Raw genomic sequence first — 16,429 nt, forward strand, 5'->3', positions numbered from 1 at the left:
GCAGCAGTGCTAACCACTGTGCTGTTTGGTGCATTAGGGTTGATTTACCAAAGGCAAATAGACAGTGCACTTTGCAAAGTGCAGTTGCTCCAGAGCTTAGTACATGAGGTAAAGTGTCACTTTGCAAAGAATACCCAATCATATGCAAGGAAAACTAAAAAAACTGCATTTCATGATTGGATGATGGAAGTCAGTAGAGCTTCTGCTTATTTACTAAGCTCTGGAGCAGCTGCACAGTCTATTTGTCTTTAGTAAATCAACCCTATTGTGTCTTGGCTGAGGTTCAAATGAGGGAGCCCCCATAATGCAAAACCAATGACTGAGCAATTTGGCGCATTGTTTCCAGGCTGAGATTCAAACCAAGAACCCTAGTGCTGCAAGGCAACCGTACTAACCTCTCAGAACTGTGCTATTTGCTGCATCTGGCAAGAACTCAAACCAAGTACCCTAATGTTGCAAAGCAGTAGTGCTAACCACTAAGTTATTTAGTATACTGTGTCCTGGCTGGGGATCAGACCAAGAACTCCAGTGCTCCAAGGAAGCAGTGCTAACCACTAAGTTATTTAGTATATTGTGTCCTGGCTGGGGATCAGACCCAGGTCTCCAGTGTCACCACTGTGCTACTTAATGTATCGTGTCCTGGCTGGGGATCAGACCAAGAACTCCAGTGCTCCAAGGCAGCAGTGCTAACCACTAAGCTATTTAGTGTATTGTGTCCTGGCTGGATATCAGACCAAGAACTCCAGTGCTCCAAGGCAGCAGTGCTAACCACTAAGCTATTTAGTGTATTGTGTCCTGGCTGGGGATCAGACCAAGGGCTCCAGTGCTCCAAGACATCAGTGCTAATCACTATGCTATTTAGTGTATTGGGTCCTGGCTGGGGATCAGACCAAGGACTCCAGTGCTCCAAGGCAGCAGGGCTAACCACTATGCTAAGTAGTGTATTGGGTCCTGGCTGGGGATCAGACCAAAGACTTTAGTGCTCCAAGGCAGCAAGGCTAACCACTAAGCTATTTAGTGTATTGTGTCCTGGCTGGATATCAGACCAAAGACTCCAGTGCTCCAAGGCATCAGTGCTAACCACTATGCTATTTAGTGTATTGGGTCCTGGCTGGGGATCAGACCAAGGATTCCAGTGCTCCAAGGAAGCAGTGCTAACCACTGTGCTAGTTAGTGAATTGGGTCCAGGCTGGGGATCAGACCAAGGACTGCAGTGCTCCAAGGCAGCAGTGCTAACCACTATGCTATTTAGTGTATTGGGTCCTGGCTGGGGAACAGACCCAGGACCCCAGGGCTGAACGGCTCCAGTGAGCTTTTGGTGCATTGTGTCCTAGCTGGGATGCAAAACAAGCACCCCAGTGCTGCAAGGCAGCAGCCTGTCTGTCTTACATAGTGACTTGCAAAAACTCTGAGCCTAATATACCAGAGAGAACCACATGCATTTTTTGATTGTGATTTGCTTTGTGATCCATAGTGCAGCTGTTATATGTAGAAGGTGTAGAGCTTTAGCACACAGCGCATTGTCTGCTTATTTTCAAACTGCATACAAAAAAATAAAAAATAAGACTGTAGAGACTTTTCCATCACACAGAGCATGTCTGATCTACTGGTTGGGGATAAGAGGAAGGCTAACCACACACAAAATGTTTTTTTATCTGATGAAACAAAGATTCTACTCTACCGATGAGATTTAAAGTATCTTAGAAATCTTAAAGTTTTAAGGTTCAGATTTTGGCCAATTCCTACAGAAATTTGAGCTATGGGTGATCAAAGGAGCAGGGTGGAAAATGATCAGCTAAACCGTGACTGCAGCCAATCAGTTCAATTCACTGTTCAGGTATTCTGACAGCCGTGGTTGTTGGGAGTAAAATATACAATCGCCAGAAGGAGAGATTCCTTCATCCATGCATGTATTTCCAGCTTTACGCTTGGTTCACATCCATGTGGGTGGCTGCAGGTGCAGGAATCGCACCTGTTCCTGCACCCACAAACACCCGCAGCTCTGCAGCGATGTGTGGGGCTGCCATTCATTCTTAATTGCACCCCTACGCATCTTAACCCACAGCACGTTTGCAGGTATGGAAACCGCAGGCACACAGCATGATGCAAAAGCACCATGCGATTTTCCTGCGGTTGCGTTATATTAAAAAGGTGCAAGCACCTTTTTTTTTGCAGAAAATACAGGCATTTCATTTGAATGGGCTGCCGTGCCCAGGCAAACGAGGGCCGCAAGAACGCAATGATGTGAACCAAGGGTTCGTTTTAAGAGGTGATTATAAAATATAGAACCTAAGCCAAAATGTTACTGCATTGGTGTTCCCACTGGGAGGAATTACCATCTCTTTGTCTTGATGACCACTGTCACTAGGACAGAAAGAAAGAAAGATATGGAAATGTTACAGTTGACAGATGTGGGAACACATAACTATCTAACAGCCAATCCCTCTCACTTTGGATAGATTTCCTGTCGCTTCCTGTTGTATCTCTGTGATAGGTACTGGAGGGAAATGTTCTAAATGGGACAAAAAATGTAAACATCACAACATTGGTTTTAACTGCTCATTTCTCTATCCAAAGGTGGAAAAAAATACATTTTGGTTTTAGATATACCTTTACCCAGCTTTAAAATGCATTTGTTTGATATACAAGAGCTAACTGATTTGCCATGGAATTGTTCATCAGTCTGATCATGGTCACTGTAATTTATTAGATGTCAAAAAAACTTTAGTGTGCACCATGATCACCATCTCCATCTAGTGGCTAGGATGCTGTCATTTATTTTTTTATTGAGGTATTTCAGGAAAATACCGCATTATGGCCACAAGATGGAGTTGATGATCAGGAGAGATAATCATATTATATAAGACATCTGTATGGCCAATCTTTTTACACATAGACCCCTATTTGTTTATGTGCACTACTAACCTTTCATGTGAAAGACCAAATAAGGTGGATAATGCTAAACTAAACACTCATGAGAGAAACCTAGAATATGGAGATCTATCTATCTATCTATCTATCTATCTATCTATCTATCTATCTATCTATCTATCTATCTATCTATCTATCTATCTATCTATCTATCTATCTATCTATCTATCTATCTATCTATCTATCTATCTATCTATCTATCTATCTATCTATCTATCTATCTATCTATCTATCTATCTATCTATCTATCTATCTATCTATCTATCTATCTATCTATCTATCTATCTATCTATCTATCTATCTATCTATCTATCTATCTATCTATCTATCTATCTATCTATCTATCTATCTATCTATCTATCTATCTATCTATCTATCTATCTATCTATCTATCTATCTATCTATCTATCTATCTATCTATCTATCTATCTATCTATCTATCTATCTATCTATCTATCTATCTATCTATCCAGGGCTTTTTTTCAGCGGTAACGCGGGGGAATGCAGTTCCGGCACCTCCAGCACTGAATGTATGTAATGGCAAGGAGTGCTGGGTTGTGCTACACTGTGTATTGATGCTGGTTGCTGCGGAACCTATTGTTGCTGGAGGGGATCTATTCCTGCAGGAGGATTTATTGCTGCTGGGGAGATCTGGTGTGGCTGCTGGGGGATCTATTGTCTCTGGAAGAGATCTTGTTTTGCAGGGGTGTCTATCGTTGCTGGGGTGGGCCTTATGTTGCTGAGGGGTCAGTTGTTGCTGGGAGGGATCTACTGTTTAGGCAGCAGTCTATTGATGCTGGCTGCTGGGAGATCTGTTGTTGCTGCTGATGGCCCATTGTTTTTGTCTGGATCTATTGTTGCTGGGGGATCTATTGTTGTTGGCTGCATGGGATCTATTTTACTGCTTTTTTTTTATCATTAACAAATTCCATACAAATTACTTGTACCACAAATTTTACTTTGTTCTGTATTTTCTAAAAGGGATGGTACTGGGAGGTGGGTAGTGGGTGGAACCAAGGAACGGTTCACGGAGGTAGTTAGGGGCGGAGACAAGGGGTAAGTCCAAAAGAGGGAGTTCCTGTACCTATTCTCTGAGGGAAAAAAAACCTGTATCTATCTATCTATCTATCTATCTATCTATCTATCTATCTATCTATCTATCTATCTATCTATCTATCTATCTATCTATCTATCTATCTATCTATCTATCTATCTATCTATCTATCTATCTATCTATCTATCTATCTATCTATCTATCTATCTATCTATCTATCTATCTATCTATCTATCTATCTATCTATCTATCTATCTATCTATCTATCTATCTATCTATCTATCTATCCATCCATCCTATGGGCACTGCTCACAACGTCCTCCCTTCCCCCCATCTCTCCAGGTTCTCTCTATTCCATCCCAGTCACCTCTGAAGTCGGCCATTGTGTGTCTAAAGCTGCAGAGCACAGCCTAGGTGTGGTGCTCGAAGATTCTTCCCTTGTTCTTTCAAACTCATAACACAAGAACCCTGTGATACTATGCTAATAATGAACTCCTCCTGCTCCTATTAACATATCTGAGACACATGTTCAACCACCGCCGATACTTGTTGTAGGTGTCAGAGAACCCTATTAGCATGACACAGGAGAGTCTAACACTAGCAGAAGCTCCATATGGACAATGTGCTAGGCAATCCCCTCTAAAGCAATGCACCCTGGGGAAAGAAGGAACCTTCCGTATGTTGTTGGAACCTGGGTCCCCCTGCCCTCCTTACATTCACATTTGACTCTGACCTTTCTGATCTGTAGACTTGTTCTGTATCAGTGACTTCAGAAAATATTGAACCCAATGAATCAGTATAACCAAAACCAGGCAACTAGCTTGGTCTGCAGGTTTGCAATGGTGGTCCCCATTTTTCCTTTAAGAAAGAAAAGGAAGGCTAACTTTAATTGCCAAAAGTACTGAGATTGCTCTTACCTTCATGGTGGAAAAGTCTGGCGTATAGGCTTATAAAATAAGTACCATTGATACATACATACATGATAAAGCAAGGCCTACTTATTGAAATGTAAAAAAAATTGAGTAAATATATGTAATTTACGCAAAGTGCCTAGGCTCAATACTTTCAGCAAGATCCTGCAAATGATGAGGATCCCAAATTTCACGAGAGGACATGCCTAACTGTATTGGAGCATAATCCTATGAAATTTGGGGTCCTTGATATTTCCAGGATCTCACCGCTGCAGCATTATGGCATGGGTATGGGGCCTCTAAGTTAGTTCAATTAGACCCCGTTCACACTGGGGCGACCTGTCAGGCGACCTGGTCGCCTGACAAGTCGCCGTGGGTTGCCTGCCATAGAGCAGCACAGGACCCGTTCTAATAGGAGCGACACAAGTCGCTCCAACTTAGAAAAAGGGTCCGGAGCTTCTTTGGGGCAACCTGGAGCGACCTGGAGCGACCTGCTTTGACTTCAATGATATGAAGTCCGTGCCGGCCGCTCCGAGGTCGCGGTGCGAGCTGCGCACCGCGACTTCACAGGTCGCCGGGCAAAGTCAGGTCGCCCCAGTGTGAACGGGGTCTTAACTGGCAAATGTTTAATATTGTAGCTTTTTTATCCAACCTCTAAATTTACTGCGTTTGTTGTTCTGAAAAGCCATTATATGGGTAATAAAGAAAAGAAACAAAAGAAAAAAACAACTGCGCTAGTGCAAAATTGTAAAAGCAGTGACTTCAAGTGTGACCATTGTCAACACCCCCAGAAGACAATACAGTAAACCCCCGCTCCATCGCAGTTCAGTTTTTGCGGTCCTGGTATATTGCGCTTTTTTTTGTAATGTTATTTTATTATATAAATCATTAAAAATGAAATATTTTTGTGTTTTCCATAGCTCTTGCTATGTCTCTCAGTATCTTTTATGTGTTTAAATGAGTTTCTATTGTTTTAAAAGTGTGTTTAAAGACCTTAAAATGCTTTTACACGTACAGTGACAGTAAAAAAAAAAAAAAACATGCCTACAATGCATTTTAATAGGGTTTTTCTATTTCGCGGATTTTCACTTTTCGCGGCTGGATCCGGAACGTAACCCCCGCAATGGAGGGGGGTTTACTGTACCAAAATAAGTCGCGCTAAAAGTGATGTGAATTGAAAATAAAAATAATAATGTCCATAGAGTCCATTGAGAAATCAGATGGAATAAAGTGTCTGTAGATGTCCCTATGGAAATAGGCTTACCAGAAGACAGTATATGAAATGCCAAATTAAGACAAAAAAACACCCAGTGGAAACCCGAAGAGATCTGTCGGAGTTGATGTGCACTCACATTTGTGAGTGCACACAATCTTTTTTCATTTAAGTTTTGTTGATTTTACGCTATGGCGTTTTTTGTATTTTGTTCCATGCGATCTCCATGTATTGTGGTTTCCTGAGAATCTCCGCATCAACTCCGACAGATCTCTTCGGGGTGTTTTTGTCTTCATTTGGCATTCCATATACTGTCTTCTGGTAAGCCTATTTCCATAGGGACATCTACAGACACTTTATTCCATCTGATTTCTCAATGGACTCTATGGACATTATTATTATTATTTTCAATTTACATCACTTTTAGCGCGACTTATTTTGGTATTATGGGTAATAAAGGCCTTGTGGATTCAACCTATTATTTTTTGTGTATTTTTTCTTCATGATTCTTTTTGATTTATGGACATAACGGGAGTGTGCTTGTTGCCTACATAGGTAAAAGTTATAGACTAAGGTCTCTGTTTATGAAACCGAGATGAGCTGCGATTCTGGTTATCAGATCATTGTTCTCTGCTGATCATCTCAGCACACAGAGAATCTGTCAGCGACAGAAACTGCCAATTTATGAAGGTGCAATCTCAGCACCCCACTGGGGAGCCCATAGGTGGAGAATGGGGGAGACAAGAGAGAATCCCCAGAGAACTGAGGAGGAAGAAGATTATTGACTTCCTTCTTCCTCAATCAGACCCCCCCAAGACAGTAAAAAAGCTTCCCTTCTTTCACAAACCCCTAAAACCAGTAAAGCAGGTTAGAAACTCTATATATATATATATATACAGTATCTCACAAAAGTGAGTACACCCCTTACATTTTTGTAAATATCTTAATTTACCTTTTCATGTGACAACACTGAAGAAATGACACTTTGCTACAATGTAAAGTAGTGAGAGTACAGCTTGTATAACTGTAAATTTGCTGTCCCCTCAAAATAACTTAACACACAGCCATTAATGTCTAAACCACTGGCAACAAAAGTGAGTACACTCCTAAGTGAAAATGTCCAAATTGGGCCAAATTAGCCATTTTACCTCCCCCGGTGTCATGTGATTCATTAGTGTTACAAGGTCCCAGAGGTGTAAATGGGGAGCAGGTGTGTTAAATTTGGTGTTATCACTCTCACTCTATCATACTGGTCACTGGAAGTTCAACATGGCACCTCATGGCAAAGAACTCTCTAAGGATCTGAAAAAAAAATTGTTGCTCTACATAAAGATGGCCTAAGCTATAGGAAGATTGCCAAGACCCTGAAACTGAACTGCAGCACAATGGCCAAGACCATACAGCGGATTAACAGGACAGTTTCCACTCAACCAAAGAAGTTGCATCATACCCAGAGGTTGTCTTTGGGAAATAGATGTATGAGTGCTGCCAGCATTGCTGCAGGGGTTGAAGGGGTGGGGGGTAAGCCTGTCAGTAGTCAGACCATACGCCGCACACTGCATCACATTGGTCTGTACTCCCAGAAAGAAGCCTCATTTAAAGATGATTCACAAGAAAGCCTTAAAACAATTTGCTGAAGACAAGCAGACTAAGGACATGGATTACTGGAACCATGTCCTGTGGTCTGATGAGACCAAGATAAACTGTTTTGGTTCAGATAGTGTCAAGTGTGTGTGGCGGCAACCAGGTGGGAAGTACAAAGACAAGTGTGTCTTGTCTACAGTCAAGCATGGTGGTGGGAGTGTCATGGTCTGGGGCTGCATGAGTGCTGCCGGCACTGGGAAGCTAAAGTTCATTGAGGGAACCTTGAATGCCAACATGTACTGTGACATACTAAATCAGAGCATGATCGCCTTCCTTCGGAGACTGGGCCACAGGGCAGTATTCCAACATGATAACGACCCCAAACACACCTCCAAGACAACCACTGCCTTGCTAAAGAAGCTGAGGGTAAAGGTGATGGACTGGCCAAGCATGTCTCCAGACCCAAACCCTATTGAGCATCTGTCGGGCATCCTCAAATGGAAGGTGGAGGAGCACAAGGTCTCTAATATCCACCAGCTCTGTGATGTCATCATGGAGGAGAGGAAGAGGACTCCAGTGGCAACCTGTGAAGCTCTGGTGAACTCCATGCCCAAGAGGGTTAAGGCAGTACTGGAAAATAATGGTGGCCACGCAAAATATTGACACTTTGGGCCAAATTTGGACATTTTCACTTAGGGGTGTACTCACTTTTGTCTGACAATGGGCCCAAGGATTTCATCCCAATACCTAATGGCAGTCAGGGTGCCATTGTCTAGCCTGTAGAGGTCTGTGTGTCCCTCCATGGATATGCCTCCCCAGACCATCACTGACCCACCACCAAACTGGTTATGCTGAATGATGTTACAGGCAGCATAACGTTTTCCACAGCTTCTCCAGACCCTTTCACATCTGTCACATCAGGGTGCACCTGCTCTCATCTGTGAAAAGCATAGGATGCCAATGGTAGACCTGACAATTCTAGTGTTTAATGGCAAATGCCAATCCAGCTCCACGGTGCCGGGCAGTGAGCACATGGCCCACTAGAAGATGTCAGGCCCTCAGGCCACCCTCATGAAGTCTGTTTCTGATTATTTGGTCAGAGACATTCCCCCCAGTGGCCTGATGGATGTCATTTTGTAGGCCTCTGGCAGTGCTCTTCCTCTTCCTCCTTGCACAAAGTAGCAGATACCAGTCCTGCTAATGGGTAAAGAACCTTCTATGGCCCTGTCCAGCTCTCCTAGTGCAACTGCCTGTCTCCTGGAACCTCCTCCATGCTCTTGAAACTGTGCAGGAAGACACAGCAAACCTTCTGGCAATGGCACGTATTGATGTGTCATCCTGGTGGAGTTGGACGGCCTGTGCAATCTCTATAGGGCTCAAGTGTCGCCTTATGTTACCAGTAGTTACACTGTCCCTAGCCAAATGCAAAACTAGTGAAAAACGAGGGAATAAAATGTCAGGGGTCTCCACCTGTAAAACCATTCCTGTTTTGGAGGTTGTCTCATTGTTGCCCATCTAGTGCACCTGTTGTTAATTTAATTAACACCAAAGAAGCTGAAACTGATTAACAACCCCCTCTGCTACCCAACTGACCATATCAATATCCCAGAAGTTTATTTGACTTGATGCTATACTCTTTTGATATTAAAAAGTGCTCCTTTCATTTTTTTAATAACAGTGTATATGCAAATTGGATGAGTTTTTAACTGCATCTGATGATGGGTACCTAGAATGTGTGTTCACCAATCATAATAATTGGACAGGAGGATGAATTGGTAGTCGTTCTTTATCTATCACACCCTTCCCACTTCCTTTCCCCCTCAAACGTTCCCTACTTTTTCCCACTTATTTGCTCGCTCTCTTAACTTGTTATCAATTTAATTTTCCCTTTTTTTTTTCCGGTTTATTAATATTTATTCCCCTTTGGAGGCCTATGGATATAAACATATATGTTTAGGAAACTACTGTATGTTTTGCAGTTCTTGAAAATCTGAAACGCTTGACAGAATAGCTCTTCATTTTCAATTCTATTGCAGTCTACTTATTGGCAGTTTTACATTTTTATCTTACGGATGCACCATATCTGTGCATATACCAATAGATATATTATATCATTTACAAGAAAAGAAAAGTTATGTCTCCTAATTGCAATATCTCAGTATAAAGGGTGGCATAAGCAAGGTTAACGTCAAGGTGGCCATATACTGCTCGAGTTTCAGTGGGTTCCTGCTGGCTTGGTTAAAATTCAGAACCTTCTGGCACTGTTCCATTAACCACTTAAGCCCCAGGAGATTTTACCCCCTTCCTGACCAGGCCCTATTTTGCGATTCGGCACTGCGTGACTTTAATGGACAATTGCGCGGTCGTGCAACGCTGTACCCAATTGAAATTGACGTCCTTTTTTTGCCACAAACAGAGCTTTCTTTTGGTGGTATTTGATCACCTGTGCGATTTTTACTTTTTGCGCTATAAACAAAAAAAAGAGAGGATATTTTGAAAAAATAACAATATTTTTCACATTTTTTTTATATGAAATTCCCCAAAAAAATGTAAAAATCAAATTTTTTTAACATTTTTGGCCAATTTGTTTTTCGCTACATATGTTTGGTAAAACAAATCGCAATAAGCGTATTTTAATTGGTTTGCGCAAAAGTTATTGCGTTTACTAACTAAGGGAAAGATTTCTGTCATTTTTGGTGGTTTTTTTTTTAACAAGTAATGGCGGCAATCTGCGATTTTTTTTGCGGGACTGCAACATTGCGGCCGACCGATCAGACCCTTGACTGACATTTTTGACACTTTTGGGGGTACCAGTGACATTACTACAGTAATCAGTGCTATACATATGCACTGTTACTGTAAAAATGACACTGGCAGGGAAGGGGTTAACTTTATTGGAGATTCAGGGGTTAAGTGTGTCCCTAGGGGCGTGCTTCTAACTGTAAAGGGGTGTGGCTAGTGGTGAAACAACAGAGACATACGATCCTACATAGCAGTACCGTATGATCTCTGTTATTACACAGGGGAGAATGACAGGTGGCTGTGTTTACATTAGCCGCCTGCCTTTCCCCCTCTCCACGGGGAGATTGCGAGTGACCGGCGGACATCGGTCCGCCGGTCACTTGCGCGGACTGCTTAGGGAATGAGCGGGGGCGGGAGCGCGCCTCGGGCGGCGCGCGCTCCCCCCTAGAGCCTCACAGGCGAGCGACGTAGATCTATGTCACTTTGCCTGTGAGGGGCTGACCGCCGCAGTAAATAGTCATGCGGCGGTCGGCAAGCGGTTAAAAAAGTTTTGATTGTTCAATCAACTTTTGTGAAATGAGCCTCTTGGAAAATTGCTGACTGAACCAATCAGATGCAGGCACTGTTCGGGTATTCTGAGAGCCAGAAGCAACAGCTTTCAGAAAACAGTAGCCTAGCAGAGGGGATTTTCCCATCTGTGCTGTTAGCATGAATGCAGGAATCTGAACCTATACATGTATGGCTAGCTTTAGAGTCACAGGAAAATAAATCTAATGTATTGCCATTGAGAAAAGATGACTGTAGGACAATCCTAATGACTACAGACCACTAAGCCTAGTGCCCGCTCCCACTGGCCGCTCATTTCTCGGCAAGGGGCCTAACCACAGTCTAAGCACTAGACTAATGGCGCTTTTCAACTGCATGGAACCGAACGGTTCGGCTCGCTTTTGTGCTTTTCCACTGCTGGTACCGCATGGTACGGTGTAGGAACGGTTCGGTACGATACGGTACAGCGGCGCTTTTCCACTACATGGAACCGAACGGTACGGCTCTCTAAAACAGTACCACCTAGATTGTGGTTCCAAGAGGTACCATACCGGTACCATATCCCACAATCCTTTGCATGCAGTCACTACTAGCCACTGATTGGTCAGAGAATCGTTGTTATCCCACCCACTTAACTTTAGTACTACTTTAGTGGAAAAGCAAACCATACCAAACCGTACCGAACCGTTCCAACACCATGCCATGCGGTACCAGCAGTGGAAAAGCAAACCGGGCAAAGCAGGGCCGAGCCGGTACTTGCAGTGGAAAAGTGCCATTAGAGGACAAATTACATTGTGGCATGTCAACACAAGGTATAAGCTTCTACTGAATTAGATGGCTAGAGAATTATACTTTCGATGGGTTTTCAATAATAGCCATTGACTAGGTAGAATATGTGTGTTGACAATTATGTGTGCCTACTGTAGATAGCCATCTTACTTTGGCCTTTTCATGGCTTGCGATGTAGGCTTATTATGTCTTGTGATTATATTTTTCGAAGATGTTTATTTTTTTGGAAATGGTGAAATAATGACTTCCAAGTTTCACTTTGTGTTGTCTGTATATGTTAATTTGTAGAAGGATTAAAAAAATGTGTGTGTTGGTTGGGAACAGAAGAGGAGGTTGAAAGTATAGCTGAAATAAGATGGCAACACATGACCACAACTTCTCTTACCACTATAGAGGAACTCGGCTACTGGTATCCTATTGTTTAGAAAGGGGAATTTTGACCACAGAGATAATAAACTGATTTTCTGTAAGGCTTTTATATTATTTATTTATATAAAGAAAGGACCAAAGTGTACATGGGCTGATGCTAGCTAATTCAGGAAAAAGAAAAGTTAACCAGTTTTAAAACTGTTAAAGCCGTATTAAACCCCAAAAAAAAACAAAAAAAAAAAACTGATTCCCCCATCTACACATTCGAGGTGGATGGAGGAATCCTCCCTGCTGTTTGGTTGTATTCTGACAGCAGGGACTCCTCTGCTGTCACAATACTGAACACTGATCAGCGCTGCAGCTGGTCGCTTGCACATCTGATCAAAGAAACATTTTCTAACATTCCTGTTTGGGGGAAGCTGATCACTAGATCGACTTCTCGCAAACGCAAACAACCGTAGATGGATCAAAATCTGGCCGGTCCCTGCTGAACTGGCCATATTTAGATCCATCTATAGTCAGCTTAAAGCCCCATACACACGAGTCGAAATTCGGCCGGGAATTTTCGTCCGACGACCGATCTGCCGATTTTCGGCTTGTTAGTATGATGCTTCCGACAACTGACTCAGACTTTTCGGCCGAAAAAATCCTGGTGTGCAGGCTATATAATTTTTGTCGACCATCAAAACACGTCTGATTTTCGTCTCATTAGTACAGATTTCGATGGGAAAAAATCTTACGAGCAAGACTAGGCATGCTCAGAGATGAAAGAAAACATACAAAGCAGTCCAAAACATGACATCACTTCTGAAGTAGAATTCTGTCGTACGGGAAAATTTGTGTGCAGTCTAGAGCACATTCCAACCAACCGACACCACTCTGGACAAAAGAAGGACGACTGGTCGGCGCAAATTCGTTGCGCGTGTACGAGACTTAAGAGTAGCTCCACTCTGAATGGACGAGCAACAGAGACACCCTTTGACAGCAGCATTGTCAATCTAGGAAGAGGGTAGTGTTGGACTCCAGCTAACACTTTTTAGACAGAAGCAGAAACATTTTCTTTTTCGTCCGACGACCGATCTGCCGATTTTCGGCTTGTTAGTATGGTGCTTCCGACAACAGACTCCGACTTTTCGGCCCGAAAAAATCCTGGTGTGCAGGCTATATAATTTTTGTCGACCATCAAAACACGTCCGATTTTCGTCTCATTAGTACAGATTTCGATGGGGAAAAATCTTATGAGCAAGACTGGGCATGCTCAGAGAAGAAAGAACACATACAAAGCAATCCAACACATGACATCACTTCTGAAGTAGAATTCTGTCATACGGGAAAATTTGTGTGCAGTCTAGAGCACATTCCAACCAACAGACACCACTCTGGACAAAAGAAGGACGTCCGGTCGGCGCAAATTCGTTGCGCGTGTACGAGACTTAAGAGTAGCTCCACTCTGAATGGACGAGCAACAGAGACACCCTTTGACAGCAGCATTGTCAATCTAGGAAGAGGGTAGTGTTGGACTGACTCCAGCTAACACTTTTTAGACAGATGCAGAAACATTTTCTTTCCTTTTGGGATAAAGATTTTACATAAAAGAATAAAAACTGATCATAGTAGGCACCGCTGTCAGTGTTAAATGGTTAGTCTTAAACCATCCAACCCCCATTTTTGCTAGACAGCTTGATCTGCTAAAGGAGGTTGAAAAATAGCAGACTTACTGGCTGAATCACCAGGTAAAAAAAAAAGCCTAAATCACAAGAAAATTAATACAGCTACAACCATACAGAATTGGCAAGCTTCAATATAATATTGTTTTTGGGTGTAATATTGCTTTAAAGTAAACCAGGAAATTACTACAGAGAATGGCTGATACTAAGAAAGCTGTTGTGGATATGGTGAATATATACTATTAAATAGTCAATCTACCCAAAAGTCAAATTTAGGTTATCAGTGGTGCATGGTGGGTTGAGTCGGTTCCTGGCTTCTTATATGCCTTGATGTCTTAAATGCTCTTATAGTGAGATCTCTCATATAACACCTTGTTCCGGTCCACCTGGGACTTTTGGGTGTTCTCACCCACCTTTCTCTGTTCCAGATCCCGTTACATTCTCCTCCTGGTGCCTTCACCATTATATGAGAAAAACTCAAAACCAGTGGGAGCCCCTCATAATAAGAACAGCATGTGTGAAGACCTAGGAACTCGTGGCTGTCATCAATAGAAGACCTAGAAGAAACCCTCCTGCATCTACAAAACACTGAAATATTCATTTTGGGTGAACCGACCTTTAAAAAAAAATGATGTGGTTACTTTTAGATGCGACATCCCTTTACTACACGTTGATTTGTTGGGCACTGAAAAAAATAAATGGTTTGACTTATAAAAGTGGAGGGAAAAGTGGACCTTCACGCCAACCATCCAATCCTGTACGAAGAAATTAAAGCTAAATCTGTGGTTTACCTTCTAAACTGACCCCAGGTCCTTAGAGCAGACAATTACAGACTGTTGGTACTTTCGTCTTATCTTCTGTGCTCCAAGAAATCCCCAAAACCCAGGTGCTCTATTGGCGCTTTTCCACTGCATGGAACCGAACGGTTCGGCTCCCTTTTGTGCTTTTCCACTGCTGGTACCGCATGGTACGGTGTAGGAACGGTTCGGTACGGTACGGCGGCGCTTTTCCACTGCATGGAACCGAACGGTACAGCTCTCAGAAACAGTACCACCTCGATTGTGGTTCCAAGAGGTACCATAACCAGTACCATATCCCACAATCCTTTGCATTCAGTCACTACTAGCCACTGATTGGTCAGAGAATCCCACCCACCCCGTTGTTATCCCACCCACTTAACTTTAGTACTACTTTAGTGGAAAAGCAAACCATACCGTACCGTACCGAACCGTTCCAACACCGTACCATGCGGTACCAGCAGTGGAAAAGCAAACAGGGCCAAGCAGGGCAGAGTAGAGCCGAGCCGGTACTTGCAGTGGAAAAGTGCCATTAGATGCAAATATGGACCATAATTTCAATGAACAATCCTTTCCACCTCTTCATTCTCTCATTGGCAACAAAGCAGATCTTTTCATCTGGTGAGCAGTAGAAAAATTGGCAAGGGACAGGGGGTGGTTCAGGAACTGATAGTGGAAGTGGGGTAGATAATTGCTTTTATAGAGCATCTATGTGTTGGGGATTGTTGAGTATTCTAAAGATTTACTGGGAGTGGGTACACCAACATCTGTCTGCTCTATTGGCCTTAGGCCACCTTCATGTCACATTGTTACATTTTGTAGCAGATATTTGGAGCAGCTATACAAATGCTTTTTTTTTTTAACATTTTGTGTTCCTAAGAAGAGTTGCAATCAATGAAGGGTCTGTGTCATAGAGGTTCCAAGTGATTAGTAGCTCAGTAGCTAGTAGGAGTAATTTAGTTTCAGCATTCAGGATATATTTGTTTTTGCCACATTCGCACAGATCAAATGTACATGAACTTTCACTTTCCAAATGGCGATGTAAATTCTTTGTCGATCAACTTTTTAAAGTTTTTGCAGGTGGTGGTGGCATAATCACTTTGACAAAGACCACACCCAGTTGAACCCCCTAATTAATGTTATCATTTTATATTATAGTTAAAGTATATCTAAAACATGAATACTAAGAAACCTAAAAAATCAGCGCTAATTCATAAAAAATCGATAAACTGCAGCCGTACAGATGGACAAAAAATATAAAAATATATAATCTTCCAATAAATGCTGAATGGGTTAAAATAGTGAATAATACTGACTAAATCTGTGTAGTGATAATAAAACAAAATTCAGCGCTAATTCTTAAAAATGATAAACTACATCCATGCAGATGGACAAATCTATATATTGTGTTGTATAGTAAAAATATTGACTCCAAATGATGCTGAATAGGTTAAGGTATTGAATATTCTAAAATTGGTGCAAGTGTTAATATGTATGATGATAATGAAACAAAATGTCTCAATAAATGACAAAATGTTTCAATGATGTCAAAACAAATAAACAAGTGGATAATTATTGTGAATAAACATTTATTTATTTAATGCTAGCGGTGTCAGCCTGTAATAATTTGTTTCCATGTGAGTGCATTACTTTTATTTAAATAAATAAATGTTTATTGAAGATACTGCACCATGAGCGATTGATTTCACCTGTATATAGGATTGATTTGTTTCACATTAGTTTCCATTTTTCTCATTTATGCCACTGGGATATTATATTTATTTTGGATTCATTGAAATTGATTATTGCGGCATTTTTATGTGTAT

This window comes from Pelophylax lessonae (genome assembly GCF_965119305.1).
Source record: "Pelophylax lessonae genome assembly, chromosome: 7".
NCBI lineage: Eukaryota > Metazoa > Chordata > Amphibia > Anura > Ranidae > Pelophylax > Pelophylax lessonae.